Raw genomic sequence first — 16,320 nt, 5'->3', positions numbered from 1 at the left:
TAGTAACTCTGTTACCCTTGCTGAGAATAATCCTGGGCTATTCTTGAATCCCTCTGGAAGTCTACAGAAATTTTTCTGTGACCCCATTATTGAGAAAGCGGTCAAATACCTGCTTTCAGGTGCAATGTTTTGACAAAAGAATCCATTAGAGATGTCTAATGTTGTTTTGTATTTTTTGCACACGATGTTATTCATTAGTGCTGCACTGTGTGAGTTTTGTACTGCAAATGTTTTGCAACATGAGTTAAGGTGTCTGTAGTCCAAAACTAGACCATATGAATCGTCTGGCTTGGAGACAGGAAACAAAGGATTGTTCATTTGAGAGGTGCATGTTTCAATCACCCCTTGGTATTCAAGTTGATCTAAGATCTCCCTGACTTGTTTTTGAGCTTCTTGCTTAATTGGGTACTACCTTTGTGCAGTCGGTTGACATTTCAACTGGATTTTGTGAGGAGGAGAGTCCTCATCCCATCCTACATGATTTTTATATAATGCAGGAGCTTGGGCTACTGCCCATTTTCTTGCATATGTTATTTTCTATGAATTGGAATATGATTTGAGAAGGCAGGCATAATCATTTCTTTGCCATGAGGGCACTCCCTGACAAACTCTGGTGGCCAGTCTTTCTCAGCTAAAAGGATGTCATAGCCTTTTGAGAGGTTATCCCAAAACAGACCCCTTACTTTCCTAGTCTTATCTCCCTCTATACGCAATGTTATTTGGTATATTTTATGAGGTTTGCTAACTCTGGTATCTGCAGTTTCCACCTGAATGTATTCATTTGTGTCCACTGTCTCCAGATGATTTATCAGGATCTTGCGAGCTATTGTCACTTCTGCTGTGCTGTCTAGAATTGTCTGCGTCCACTCTCCGTTTTTCAGCTGTGTCCTCAGTATCCTCGGCATGTTTGGTTATTTTAATACTGGCTATCTTCTTTTTTGGAAATTGTAATTTTTTACTTTGAGCAGGTTCCTTGTCTTTGGACTTGACGTGCTCTTCCCTGTGTTCTGACCGTCCTCTTCTTTCCAATTTCTGCGAGGAAGTCTGAAAAGATCGAGAGGGACGTGTATCAATATATTGATATCTATCAGGTTTTTTCAAATTATCCCTATTTCTAAGGTTGTATCTTTTCTCAGAGGGCTCCCTCTGGGGAGACTTGTGTCCTTGGTCCAGAGATCTTTCTCTCCGCCGAGGAGACCTTCCTCTGGACTGGAATCTTTTTTCTTTGGGAATGGATTGTTTATTTCCATCCCAGCTTTTCTTTGGAGTGTTTAGATTATTTTTAATAAATATCTTTTCAGGATTTTCAGTTAGTTGGGGTTTTACCGGTTTCCCATCCAAACTATCTCTACCTAGTTCTTCATAGGATTTTTCTATGATTCTGGCAAGTTCAATTGGTTGGTCTGCTATATCTGTTTCTTTCAATTTCTGGAAGATCGCCACAGATGCTGCTTCTCCTTTTATGTTGGCTAATAATATAGCCAAGACCTGCTTGAAGTCTATCAGTAATTTCATAACCAGAGTTAAAGCAGGTTCTGGACCGTATTCATTTTGAATCTGTCTTAGCACATCTGGTATTACCGCCATGGACGGAACACCATGTGTTTTTGTGTAAATGGAAGCAAAGACTGTGCCCCAAGTGTCACAGTCTTCCACATGCGGTGCGATCCCCATTGGAAGGCAGATAGTCAGAATTCTGTGTTTCTCAGTAGGAGTAGTATCCGGAAATACTGCCTCTATTTGAGTTATTTTTTGTGCTAGCCAGAATGGAATTTGTTCCCGTTTTGCGGGTGTTTTACCAAGACATGATTGTATGTTCTGTGGTGTAATTTTGTTTGTGTTTCCCTGATGAGGGGTCAGCTGTGGAATGTTAATAGCTGGTTGGACTGTTGAAGTCTGCATTACATATTGGACTAATTGTCAATGTATTTTAATTAGTACTTTTAGCTGGGCTAAAAGTTCCCAGTCTGACATTTTTTCGATGTCTGGATGTGGTGTGTAGCCGGCTAGAACCGGCCACGTTGCTCCTGGTCTACCTAGTGGACCGAGCCTGGTGATGTGATTATTATGTTTTAGGGCGCCATTAAACCAGAGCAGGTGCTCTTGGTAATTTAGTGGGATTTCAACGTCCTCGAAAGGAGTGTATTCATCCGGAGGTTCCTCTATTTTATAATAGTGGAAGTCGTGTGTTACAGCGTTTGCTGCTGGAAAGTTTATCCATGAGTAGAATACCTCTGTCTGTCGATATTCATGGGCCTCTACCACGAATATGACTGTACCACCTCGTGATGTCAGTCCGTTTTCTATAAGTTTTATAGTTATAGCTCTTCTTATGTTGACCGGAATGAGTATAGCATCCGGGTCATTCTGTTGGAGAGTTGTGTCATTCAACAACAGTTGAGACGCTTAGCATCTCTTTCTTCGTTTCCTTCAGGAATTTTTACTGACAGAAGGTTTTTTGTTGCAGATCAAGTTTCAAGGAAACAAAGATTAGGTGCACAATATTTTGGAACACTGTATCCTTCAACGTTGACTAAACCAAAACTATACATAGGAATCTCTTCCTACTAAGTTCCGGCGGATTTTTAGCCTTTTACACACTCCAGACGTCTTTTGGAGTATTTACGGGAAAAAGGGTCTGTGTGAAAAAGCACGACTGAGTTACTCTAATGTCTTGCGTTAGATTTATCGCCTTACCAAACGTTGGGCGCCATGTAGTGTAGTTCCTATATTCCCAATAGGCTCTGCGCATTGGAATAATATACTCAGCAGGGTAGACGTAGGACTGAGGTCGACTAGGTCTCTACTGACTATATTAGACTTAAGGTTTGCCAGCTAGCTCAGAGGTCACTAGAAACTTTCTCGAATAAACGAGGAGGGGTTTAACCTCCCTGGATAGACAAGAAGGGATTAGCTTCTGACAACCATAAAACATGACAACTTTGCTCCCTCAGAATAAGAGTGTATCTCTAGAGTTGTGTGAAAACAATAGACAGCTATTTTACTCAGTCAGTTGTGCATACTTAGTTTCACCAGAGAAAAGAGAAAAGAGAGACGGGCGTTTTCAATAAAAAGGTGTAATTTATTGAACAGTCTTCTTTCTCATGGAAGAGAAATGAATTGCCATGATTGCAATACTTAATATAAATTAAAGTGCGTACAGTAAAAGGAGTATTATGAAATAATACTGTAAAAGCATTGATATGGTTTCTTAGCCATAAGATACTTTAAAATGGATAAAATATATACATACATATATACATTGACTAACGTACTCAACTGGTGCTTCTAAATACGCCTACCCCGGTGTACCTGACCTAAGCCTAATACGTGGGAAGGAGTAAGTAAGTAGCAGTTTAATTTAAGTTGGTTTTGCCAAGAATCTGACTCAAGAATTCTCTTTAGGGGTTTAGTCAGCTCCGTACCTGGGTAATAGAATGCAGGAGGTCTGGTATCTCTCTTTCAGGACTCGATATTCCAGTAACTCGCAAGGGTAGGCTGGAAACGCCGGAGCTGGATTTTCTCGGCTGGAGAAAAAGACAGCGTCTTTCTCAGCGCGTCAAAAAGGAGGGGCAGCGTCCGTGGGCTCTCGCATCAGCTGGGCTCTCGGGCAAGTAGATAGCTGCTCTGCTCCAAAACCACCACTGTGTGTTTGCTTAAGGCAACGTTGGTATATTTATACCTGAAAGGTGCCGGGTTTGACGTAAGGTTGGAGATAAGACGTCAATAAAGATGTCACTAAGAACTGGCCGTTCTTACAGTGTTTCACAGGAGTTCTAGGACGAAATCAAAACAAAAACCAAACGGGGATTTCCCGGGTTGCTGGAGGTTTGGTTTGTTTAGAGAACTTGTTGTGCTTTCTAGGAGTCCGGGGAAGTAGTCTTGCTTAATGTGACTGCATGGGCTACAACTAAATATGGATATGATTCCTATGCCATTATAGGGATATTATTGATTATAACTGTACAAGGGCATAAAACAGAAATATCGATTTAGGTTCCTAGATAAAAACACAATAGCTTAAGCCACAGCCCACTGTAACTGTCTCTTTGTTGTGATTTAAAAATTTGTATCTGCATGTTTCCCTTGTTACCTTTGTTTCTGTCTGTCTTTTCTCATTTTCTATCTATCTTAATCTTCTCCGCCTGCCTTTTGTGACAGTTGACCACTCTGTCCCTTTTCCCCTCCTGCCCCTTTGCCCATCTTTTCCCATTTTCTATGTGTGCATCTTCTCTGTTTTCTACTTTACTTGCCTTTTTTCGAAGACTCCAACTGATAGCCTCCTCACGCCCCCTTCACTTTTCCATATGTTCCTGTTATATTATCATGATACATATATATACATATATATATATATATATGACGGCTCCAAACATCCACGGACCATCTGTCCGTAAGGAAAGCAGCACACACAGGGGGTAGTTCCACGATAAGATTTTATTCGGGAACTTTACAGCATACGACGCGTTTCGCCAGAGGGCTTCGTCAAGATATGCATATCTTGGCCTGTGGATGTTTGGAGCCGTCATTTGTATAACGGGCACACCCCCGTTTTGCGTGCACCCGCTCACGCGTGCAACCGGCTGGTGTTTGGAGCTGAGGATATATATATATATATATATATATATATATAAATATATATATATATATTACCTACTGGCGGTCGCCAGTAGGTATATATAGTTAGGATTTTTTCTCTATGGGACTTTTGAAAATTCTATGTCTAATAATTTTGACGTTTGTGGACGGAATCGGCTGAAATTTTCAGGAAAATGGCACATTTTGTTTCTGAGCAGCCCCTGAAAATATGGGGGGGGTTCGTGAAGGGGGGGCCGAGAAAAAAGGGGGGTCCCAAAATGCGTTTTTCCCATTCATTTTTCCATAGGGCGTTTGGCCTCACTTTTAGCTCGAACGGCTGAATGGATTTGCACGAAACTTGGCAAAATTGTAGGGACTGGTAGCCCGATGTGCCTTTGCTGGGTCTCAATATATGTACTCCAGTGGATTTTGAGAAATTAACGTTTAAAAAAATTTATATATCTGTGACAGCGTCCCGGGTAGCGATCCCGTTCGCGTACTTTTCGCGTTACGGAACTTTGCGTAGCGAAGCTGATTGGCTCTCCGGTGTCTGTCAACATTCTAAACAGTCCGGAGCGGCCGCCATCTTGTCTCTCGGTAGGATCGAGAGACAAGAGGAGGAGAAAAACGAACGGGGAATTTAATGAAAGGGGGAAGGTAGACCCCTCTTGACCCCCTAGGAATGATGTTGGGGTTATTAAAGGGTCCCGTGGGGCAAATAAAAAAAAATTGATTTTTCGCGGTAGAAGCGCTTCCCGGTTCGCGAACCGGGTCGTGAACTGGTAGCGAAACGGGAATTCACCATTTTGTGTTTTGATTTAATTAAATTACAAGATGGAGGAAAAATAATGTGAGAAATGGGTATAAGGGGGTACGGGAGACGTATCCTGCCCCCCTATGTTTTCTGAGGGTGGTTGAGGAGGCTCATATATGTTGATACTTGTCTTCCAGCGGCTGCGTGTGAGCGTTTTTTTTTTGCTGCGTGACGTCTGTTAACGTTCGATTTGAAGGAAATCAGGAAGTGTTGACCGCCATTTTGTCAGTGCGAGTAAATATTTTGTTAAAAATATTTGTTACAAATTAATCCGTATTGATAAACATTGTCTGCGCCATCTTGCTTTTTTAACAATGCCACACTTTTGTCGTGTACGGCAGCCATTTTAGATGCCTTGACCACACCCACTCTCTGCATGCCGCCGATCCTCAGCATGGCTCCCCACCTTCGCAAGCATCTCCCCCATGCACTGGTCACCCCCGCTCTCTCTCTCATGCATGGGCCCTAAACCTCCCCCCATCTGCCCATTTTAAAAAAAAAAAAATTTAAAATCGGAAACAGTGGCCGTTTATTCGAAACTTACCAATCTACGCGTTACAATTACATTTGCTTTTTCAAAAACCTTTAATAAAAATGTTGGTGCACAAATACGGGCCTACAACCCTGTGGGCCGGCCACGGAGCAGGCTGGAACTGTAAATGGGTGGGGGGGGGGTATTTATTTGTGGAAAACATAACAGAGTCAGTGGTCGTTGATTTCTTAGTAAAAAGTGCGACAAGTTAAAGAAAATCATATCGATAATTCATTGTGAGCAAGTACCAAAAGTGTCGACAATTCGAACCTTCTATAAATACAGTAATCAATGATGCATTAGAACTTAATATCAATTCATTGTCCGAACGTGTAATCAGTACCCGTCCTATGTCAATTCATTGTTCGAACGTATAATCAATACCCATCCCGGATCAATTCATTGTCCGAACATATAATCAGTAAAAAGTGCGACAAGTGCAACAAAATCATATCGATAATTCATTGTGAGCAAGTACCAAAAGTGTCGACAATTCGAACCTTCAATAAATACAGTAATCAATGATGCATTAGAACTTAATATCAATTCATTGTCCGAACGTGTAATCAGTACCCGTCCCATGTCAATTCATTGTTCGAACGTATAATCAATACCCATCCCAGATCAATTCATTGTCCGAACATATAATCAGTCTTATCCCATATCAATTCATGTGCTAAAAACTGCATACATATCTCATGATATCAAGGCTGAGCAATCGGGGCACAACAAGGAGTTGAGAGTTTCATTTGTACCGGCGCCATTTTGGGTGAGGTCAGGAAGGTCCAAGTATAGTCAATATGTCTCCACCAACTCGTGGTTGGACCGGGACCTCTTTCGGCAGTCCAAAAGTTTTCGTTGAAGGGTAGCAGAGGGGACTGGCGACATGAACCATCAGTCAAAGTGGGGTGGGAGGCAACAATCTCTCCTACCGAGTCATACTGGTGTCCCACCGGAACTGATCAAGTTGGTAGTCTTGCAGGATTTTGGTCATTTCAAGACTGAGGCCGGCGCCGGCATGAGCGCGCCGACGTCCCGCGGCTACGTCGTGGTCGTTCCGTGGGTGATCAAGGCTGTCATTCCCCATCGGGGGTGTCTGCGGGGGTCGGGGCCCCCGTGGCTCTTATAGAATCTTCAAAGTTGAGGAGAACGTTTCTGGACGCAGGACTTATTTTCTAGTTGAACTCAGAAGTGCCGTTGCACCGCAACAGTGGACGAGAACCCCGCTGGGTGAGCGGAGCATCATTGCCTCGCAATAGTGGACGAGACCTTTTGTTGGGTGAGTGGAGCGTTGGGGGTGCAGCTGAGGGGCCCCCACCTGTGGGGGTGGGAGAGGCTCGTCCGCGCTGCCTCTCCCTCCCAGCGCACCCCACGCCGACACCTGGCGTTGATATCCGTGATGTCCAGACCAGGCGATAAGAGGGGGAGGGGGTCGGAGGCAGAGGCAAGACATCCCCCCCGTGGCCTGCAGGGCGCCGCTTCAGGACCAAACGGGGAGCTCATATCAAGCCGGGGCCAGACCAGGAGATACGAGGGGAGGGGGGGGGTCGGTGGCACGTGCAAGACATCCCCCCCGTTGTCGCAGCCATTATCAAAGAAAGAAGAAGAATCCCGTCGGCCTCGGCTCCTCTCCTGGTCCACCTTACGCGACGACCCTTTTGTTGGGTGAGTGGAGCATTGGGGGTGCAGCTGAGGGGCCCCCACCTGTGGGGGGGGGGAGAGGCTCGTTCGCGCCGCCTCTCCCTCCCAGCGCACTCCACGCCGACACCTGGCGTTGATATCCGTGATGTCCAGACCAGGAGATAAGAGGGGAGGAGGGGGTCGGTGGCATGTGCAAGACATCCTCCCCCGTTGTCGCAGCCATTATTGAAGAAAGAAGAAGAATCCCGTCGGCCTCAGCTCCTCTCCTGGCCCACCTTACGGGATGACCTCCCCGGCCGACGGCTGCCAGCAGGACCCGCCCTACACGTGCCGAAGGCCTCGTCTTCCGGATGGGCGTAGCCGCGAACCTGTTGCACTTCGGGAGTTTCCGGAATGGGGGTAGGTATCTGCTGATTTGTATCTATTTCATGTTACCGTTATTGGGCGTGGCGGGCGGTGGGACAGACATGCTTGGAGCAGTGGGGGGGGGGTGGCAGAGCCTAGCTACCTCGTGGCTGCCGTAACGTCAAGCTTGGCTTCTTTCACCACTTTCATGTTTCTTATTTCTAGCGAAGTCAAAAACTCATCAGTGGCCTACTGATTTTGTTCGATTTCTTTCCCTTCCTTTTCAAGTGTGTTCCATGCTAAAGTTTCTGTTTAACAGGATACAGTGATTACTTCATATTTTACATATGTCTTCTTTATTAGGGGTACTCTCCGGTTGAGTCGGATGATGTACCTCTAATAAATGGTCCGGGTGGAACTAGTTTCTCAATCAGTGGGGAGTAGATGGGCATGACAGATTACAACGGGAGACAAAGGTCCGCATTACCCACCCTTCACTACTTGCAAAGACTAGACAGAATATTTCTATTCCACGTTATTTGCAAACAAAGAATACCTCGAAAGAACTATTCCTTGAACAATAAATGTCCAGCCAATCAATCAATCAGTGGGGAGCAGAACAGGCATGACGGATTACAACGGGGGACAAAAGTCCGCATTACCTATCCTTCACTATCTGCAAAGGGAGACAGGGAGACAGAATATTCCTATTCTTCTCTGTTTGTAGACAGGGAATATCTCAAAGAGCAATAATCGATAAAAAATTTGTAGGATTATAACACTTTAATAACTTATAAACATATACATCGAATCAAAAACAGTAAACACCTTAAAACATTTTTTATTAAAACAGAAGCAACAATGACAACTAACAGTAGTGATATCCTGGGCGGGTGATGGAACTGGGATTGTTAATGGAAAAAGATCTACAGAGAAAGCTATTGGTGAATTATACTTCTCCGGAAATTTAAAACTCACAAATGTTTTATTTGTGTAATCGTTTCAGGTCAAACGGATTGTGGGACAATGTTCAGAATGGAAGAGTCACCAAAAGGCAAAAAGTACACTCATGTATGAAAATCTTACTATTAATGCTTGACTGAGGCCAAGGAGATCAGAGTGCATGAGTCTCATGCTCGATCGATTGAGCTAGCCGGATCGGGCAACAAAAAGTATAAAATAGTTATGTAAATAGTTATTTAATAAAATGTTTTACCCTGTTACTTTGCTGGTGTGTTGTATATATTTATAATATTTGCATAGGGTTTGTCGTTATTTTGGGTGGGGTGGGTGGCGGAGCCGAGCTGTCTTGCAGCCATCATGGTGTGGAGCTAAGTTCATCTCACTAGTTTCGTATTTCTCATGAGGGGTTGTTCTTAATGTTTCTATTTTAGCGAGGTCAAAAAGAGATCCCATTAGTGGCCTACTGATTTTGCTCGATTCCTTTTGTTTTTTTAAACGATTTTTCACTATCTGCAAAGACTAAACAGAGTATTGCGACTCTGTGCTTGTTTGTAAATAGAGAATGAACCAAAGAGAACCAATTCTAAAACAGTAAATGCTTGGATAACAATCAATCAAATAGAGAGAGAAGCAGGCACGACGGATTACAACGGGGGCAAAGGCCTGCGTTAACTACCCTTCACTATCTGCAAAGAGAGAGTACTCCTAAGAGAAAAGAGGGGTGGGGTGAGGGGGGGGCAGCGTTCAAAGCACATCAGCGTGCATAAACATGAAAATGTTTTTACCTATCACGTACTTGACATTTGACAGCTTTTGGTATTTGCTCTTAAAAAACCATTGAAATTCACTGAAAAAACCATAGGTTATAGACCATATATAGTTAGGAATTAGCATTTACAAAACCTTGAAAATTCACTGAAAAAACCATAGCTTATAGACCATATATAGTTAGGAATTAGCATTTACAAAACCTTAATTTACTCGCACAAAACCATAGAAATTCGCATATATAGTTAGTTGCAATAACTATATATCGCGCACCCGCAATCCACTGCTGATGATGTCACATATTACATCATTCATGACATGGTCAGTGACATCACTGATGACATCACTGATGACATCATCCAGTGACTGTATGTTTCTGTAAAGTTAAAATATGTCTTACATATTGAAGAATGAGTGGATGTATAAGTGTCTGGATGAAGGATTTAGTAGGTGCATGACTGACTGTATGAGAGAGTGATTAAATGTGTCTCACTGAGTGCATGGGTTAGTGACTAAACTGTCTTAATTTGTGCATCATTATATCTGTTGTTCTATGAACTGCTGCATGTGTTGATCAGTAGCAATATGAGTAACTATATGGGTTATTGATTGGTTGCCCAAGTATTTGTATGGGAGAGTGAGTGTGTGTGTGGGGGTGGCTGGGAGTTGTGTGACTCTGTGCATACATGTGTGAACAGTTGATTCACTAGATCTATGGGTTCAAAACTGCATGTGGAAACAGCTGTATGGGTGGTTGACTGTGTACGAGTGTATTGGTGAGTGAATGGATATCTCAGTGCTACATGTCAAATTAAGTACATATGTAAAACACAGTACATGTGTGCATGAGTATATTGGTGAGTGAATGGATATCTCAGTTCTACATGTCAAAGTAAGTACATATGTAAAACACACTCCATGTGAGAGTTGACATATATAAATAACTGAACATAAGAGCCAGTGAATGTGAGAGTGGCTGTATGAATCATTGTGAACTTGTATCAAGGATTGTATAAGAGAGTAAATATGTGTTAGTATATGTTTGAATAAGTATGGTGTATATAACTGTATAGTTGAGGAAATGGAGGTGTGATTGATTCTTTGCATGACTGACTAGGTGTGTGAGTAACTCCATGGATGTGTGACAGTCTGTGAGTGCCTGTTTACACTGAGTGTATCTAAGGTTATATTAGAGTCTGAAGATGTATTATCACATAAATGATATCATCAGTGATGTAATCAGTAATGTCAAATGAGATGTCAGTGATGTCATCAGTGATGTCATTTGAGATGTCATCAGTGATGTCATCAGTGATGTCATTTGAGATGTCATCAGTGATGTCATCAGTGATGTCACTGACCATGTCATGAATGATGTAATATGTGACATCATTAGCAGTGGATTGCGGGTCCGCGATATATAGTTAGTGCAACTAACTATATATGGAATTTCAATGGTTTTATGCGAGTAAAATAAGGTTTTTTAAATGCTAATCCCTAACTATATATGGTCTATAACCTATGGTTTTTTCAGTGAATTTTCAAGGTTTTGTAAATGCAAATTCCTAACTATATATGGTCTATAACCTATGGTTTTTTCTGTGAATATATATATACAAAACATATATAAATATATATATATATATATATATGTATATATATATATATATATATACATAACAAGCGGGAGAATTAATGTATATATATATATATATAGGCTGTGAGCCCACCAATGGGAAGCTTGAACAGAACTCATAAGCCTAACAACCATCGGATGACATATTTTAGCAGGTTTGCTCATTGAGAAAGGCAGCACGCCGAAACATGTCTGAGACAACTGCTTTGAATAAAATATTGGTTTACCCCGAGAGTGCACGTATCCTTTTGGAGTGAGCTGTGATATATATATATATATATATATACATTAATTCTCCCGTTTGTTTTGTACCTAACTCTAAACATTTGTGAAGGCATGCCATCTTGTCCCTGAGCTCTTTGGTACAATGCATGTAGATGCTTAGCAAGTGACAGTACAGCAGGAAAGGGTTCTGCAATGGTTTATAAGGCTCACGTCATGGGTCAGAGGGATCTGAAGATAGACCGGCGTCTCACAGCGCTTATGTGCCCACACAGCGTACCTCTCCACTCCCTGCAGCAAGCACGCCAGTGGTGAACTCTAAGATTCTCGAAAAGCAAATGGTATTGCATGGATCAATATGTCATAAGCCTCATTTTGCACCTTTGTTGGTTCTTTCTGCACTGCACCTCTTTTGCAAATTTCTGCATCCCTCTTGCTTAGTTCTGCACCCCTCTTCCTTTTTTGTCCACTTCTCTTGCTTCATTCTGCACTTCTTGTGCTTCTTTCTGCACTGCTCTTGCTTCTTTCTGCACCTCTCTTGCACATTTCTGTAACACTCTTGCCTCTTTCTGCATCCCTGCACCCTTGTTCCCCCTTTCTGTACCTTTCTTGCCTGCTGATGCACTTCTCTTGCCTCTTTCTGTACCCCTCTTGCCTCTTTCAACGCCTCTTTGCTTCTTTCTGCACTTCTCTTGATTATTTCTGAACACCTCTTGCTTCTTTCTGTACCCCTTTTGCCTCTTTGTGCACCTCTCCTGCCTCATTCTGCACCTCTCTTGCCTTTTTCTGCAGTTCTCTTGCTTTTTTCTGCACCTCTTTTACTTCATTCTGCACTTCACTTGCCTATTTCTGTATCCCTCTTGCCTCTTTCTGCACCTCTCTTGGTTCTTTCTGCACTGCTCTTGCTTCTTTCTGCGCCTGTCTTGCCTCCTCCTACACCCCGCTTACCTCTTTCTGCACTGCTCTTGATTCTTTCTGCACCTCTGTCCAAATTTCTGCATCCCTCTTGCCTCTTTCTGCACCCCCCTTCCTTCTTTCTGCACCTCTCTTGCCTCAGCTCAGTCTGCTCACCTGTTCCCTCTTTCTGGACCCCTTTTGCATATTTCTGCAACTCCTTTACCTCTTCCTGCAGTTCTATTGCCTCCTTCTGCACCTCTGTTGGTTCCTCTGCACTGCTCTTGCTTCTTACTGCACCTGTCTTGCCTCTTCCTGCCCCTGCTTACCTCTTTCTGCACCTCTCTTGCCTCTATCTGCACCCCATTCCTCTTTCTGTACCTCTTGTGGTTGTTTCTGCAAGTCTCTTGCCTCTTTCTGCAGTTCTCTTGCCAACTTCTGGGAGGAGCGGTTGTGTCTTGGCGGCCCTGTGGGATACCTCAAAGCCGGGGCCTCGATTTTACACGGCTGCCTGTCTCGATCCTGTCTTCCTGTCTCCTCCCACCACAGCGTTCGATCGGCACCTCCTCTCCCCGTTGGCTCCCGAGGGGAGCAGCAGCTTCAGGCGTGTCCCACTGGCTTTGCGGGTAGGCCCCACTCCCGGGGGCCTCGATTTACATGGCCACCCGTCTCAGTCCCAGCCTCCCGTGGGCCGCAGATACGTCTCTTTCGCGCCACCTCCCACAACATCGCTCAATCGTCCCCCCTCACCACCTCTTCTTGGTGGCCTCGGAGGGGTACAGCAACTGCAGGCTGCTGTACCCGTGGGGCAGTGCTGCTATGCTCCGCAGTCTCCATCAGTAGTTTTTCCCCATCCCTTTTCAGGCCACCATTTTGGTGTCTACAGAGTGTCTCGAGTCGGCAGCGCTCTCCGGCTTCAGATCATGCGCGATACAATCTTTGAGCAGCGCCTCCTTGTTGGATTGGTTAGATAGGAGATTCCCGAGGTGATAGGGAAATCTGCCTTGCTAAAAGTGGAGATATGTACGGATATTTCGACGAGGGCTGCGGAGCCGCCTCAGAGAGCGACCATTCCCGGTGGCCACTAGCCACTCCCCCTTCCCTTGTATAATTACACGTTGCTTCTTCTGATAAGCCAATTGCTGTGTCTATGACCCCTGACATAGTGCCCAGGAGCTTTCCCCAAGCTTTTTCAGATATATTTGGTGTTGCTTGTTGGGAGAGGGTCACTCTTTTCCTCCTGTCCCTCATGTCATCCCTGTCAAAGTAAGGATTTAGGTGGTTCACATGGAGCACCCTGTTGGGGCTTCTAGGAGTTCCCAGGTCAACCTATAAGGTGAGCTCACTTTTTTCCAGTATGATATGGGGGACAGTCCACTTGTCTTTGAGTGCTCTTGGGGCTGCAGGCTCCAAGACCTATGCTTTCTGCCCTGGCTGGTAAACAGTCATAACAGCCTTTTATTCACGCCACAACTTGTGAAGTTATTGGCTCGCCTCCAGGTTTTTGCTGGCCTTCTTTATGTGCTCAGCCATACGTGAATGCAGGCCTAGCACATCATTTACAATGTCTTGCTTAGGAGGTTTGAGGGGCTGCTCTCAACCCTCCTTCATCCCATTGCCTCCTGAGCTTGTCAGATCATCCCAAAATCATACCTTTAAATCAATCAATTAAAGTTTGTATAGCGCAACCTACTCACCCGGAATGGGTCTCAAGGCACTGGGCAAGAAGGGGGGCAGAATCCGGGGGATCATTGAGTTCCATCGAAGAGCCAGGCTTGCGGTCCTTCAGGAACTTAGGGAGTGTTGCAGTCTGTCGGAGGTGGAGGGAGGGAGTTCCATGCCTTGGCCGTGAGGAAGGAGAAGGAGCGTCCTCCTGTTCTGCTTTTCTTGATCCGAGGTACCGTTACGAGGGAGAGCTGGGCCAAGCGGAGAACACGAGGTGGTGGTTCAGGTTGGTGGGTCCAGTGTTGTGGAGGGCCTTGTGTGCATGGGTTAGAAGCTTGAAGGTGAGTCTCTTCTTGACGGGGAGCCAGTGTAGGGTCCGTAGGTGTTGGCTAGTGTGACAGTGGCACGGTAGGTTGAGGACTAGTCTGACAGTGGCGTTCTGGATGATCTGGAGGTTGCAGGTGAGGTTCTTGCTGATCCCGGCATAGAGTGCATTGCCGTAGTCCAGTCTGCTACTGATGAGGGCGTGTGTGACAGTTTTTCTGTGTTCGGGAGTATCCACTTGAAGGTGTAGCGGAGTAGACAGTGGGTGTGGTGGCAGGAGGAAGTGATGGTGTTGACCTGGCGGTCCATTTGATTTCGGAGTCCAGGATGATTCTGTAGTTGCATGCATGGTCGTTGGGGCGAGGGGTCTCCGAGGGCAGGGGGCCACCAGATGTCGTTCCATGCATCGGGGTGAGGGCCATGATGAGTATCTAGATGTTGTCCTTGTTGAGTTGAACACAGCTGTCTTTATCCATCTGGCGACCACTTCCATTCCGTCTTGAAAGTTATGTTTGGTGATGTTGGGTTTGTTGGATAGGGAGAGGATGAGTTGGGTGTCGTCTGTGTACGATGTGATGTTAAGTCCATGTGCTCTGATGATGGATGCAAGCGGGGCCAGGTAGATGTTGAACAGAGTCGGGCTGAAGAAAGATCCTTGTGGCACACCGCAGGTGGTTGGAGTCAGTTCTGAGAGGAATGGAGGGAGTCTGACTCGTTGTGCTCTGCCAGAGAGGAACAAGAGGATCCAGTCGAGGGCCTTGTTCCAGATCCCCGTGTCAAGGAGTCTGTGGGCTAGGGTAAGGTGAGAGACAGTGTTGAAGGCCGCAGAGAGGTCAAGAAGGATGAGTGCCATGGTCTCTCCTCTATCAAAGAGGAGGGTGGTAATGGTGCTGTGGTTCTTCCTGAAGACTGATTGGTAGGAGTCGAGGATGTTGTTTTCTTCAATGAAGGCAGCGAGTTGGCTGTTGACGACCTTTTCCATGACTGTGGCCGGATAAGGGAGTATGGAGATCGGTCTGAAATTCTTGAGGTGGGTGGGGTCCGCTGAGGGCTTTTTCAGGAGAGGGTTGATCTTGGCATGTATACAGTTGTCGGGGAAGGAGGCGGTCTCGAAGGAGCAGTTGATGATACGTTGAAGCTCGGCGACGATGATATCTGCAGCTTTGCTGTGAATGTGGTGGGGGCAGGGACCGTGGGGGCCCCGGAGTGTGTGTTCTTCATTGTCCTCAGAGTGCCTTCGATGCTGAGGGAGGTCCAGGTGTCAAGTGTAGGCTGCGTGCTGCTAGAAGCGGTGGGAGGAGGTTCTCATAGGGGTTGTTTTCGTCAAAGTTGTCATAGATGGTCTTGATTTTGTGAAGGTAGAAAGCGTTGAGTCTGTCGCAGAAGTCCTGGGAGGGAGTGATGTCTGTGGACTCGCTGTTGGGTTGGGCGAACTCTTTGATGATGCTGAAGAATTCCTTGCTGTTGTGATCATTGTTGGTGATTCTGTCCTGCAGTGCTTTCTTCCTGGAGAGTCTGATGAGCGTCTAGTGGGCGCAGTAGCTGTTACGAAGTTGTCGAGGTCAGTCCTCCACATTTTTTGAGTCATCTAGAGGTGCATCTGGAGTCTCGGAGTTCGGTGAAAAATCAGCTAGCATTCTTGGCTTGGGCCTTGGAGGCTTACTTGAGGGGAGTGAAAGTGTTGGCATGGTCGGTGATCCAGTTGTATTTGAGTTCGGGCGGTGGTGGTGGGGTCATCGTCATAAGTGATGGTGCAAGCGGAGCTGCCGAGGGCAGCAGCGAGCTGGTCGTCGGAGATCTTATTCCAATTCCTGTGTTGGAGCTGATGCAGGCGTCTGCAGGGGATGTTGGATTTAAAGGTTAAGTGAACACAGCAATGGCCCATCCATGGGAGTTTGGAGGTGCGACTGAAGATGATGGAGTTCCCTGCTGTGAAAA

The 16,320-nt window shown here is 45.2% G+C and overlaps 1 protein-coding gene across 1 annotated transcript in view; it reads right to left on the bottom strand.

Annotated features, from left to right (window-relative positions):
* LOC147724935 (uncharacterized) overlaps positions 1–16,320 on the bottom strand; it is a 1,961,814-nt gene that overhangs the window by 1,459,447 nt on the left and 486,047 nt on the right. The gene's annotated exons all lie outside the window — the stretch shown is intronic.

Source organism: Lissotriton vulgaris, chromosome 4_1 (assembly GCF_964263255.1).
Source record: "Lissotriton vulgaris chromosome 4_1, aLisVul1.2, whole genome shotgun sequence".
Taxonomy (NCBI): Eukaryota; Metazoa; Chordata; class Amphibia; order Caudata; family Salamandridae; genus Lissotriton; species Lissotriton vulgaris.
Note: the sequence above shows the minus strand (reverse complement) of the source record. Positions and strands in the feature narration are given on the sequence as shown.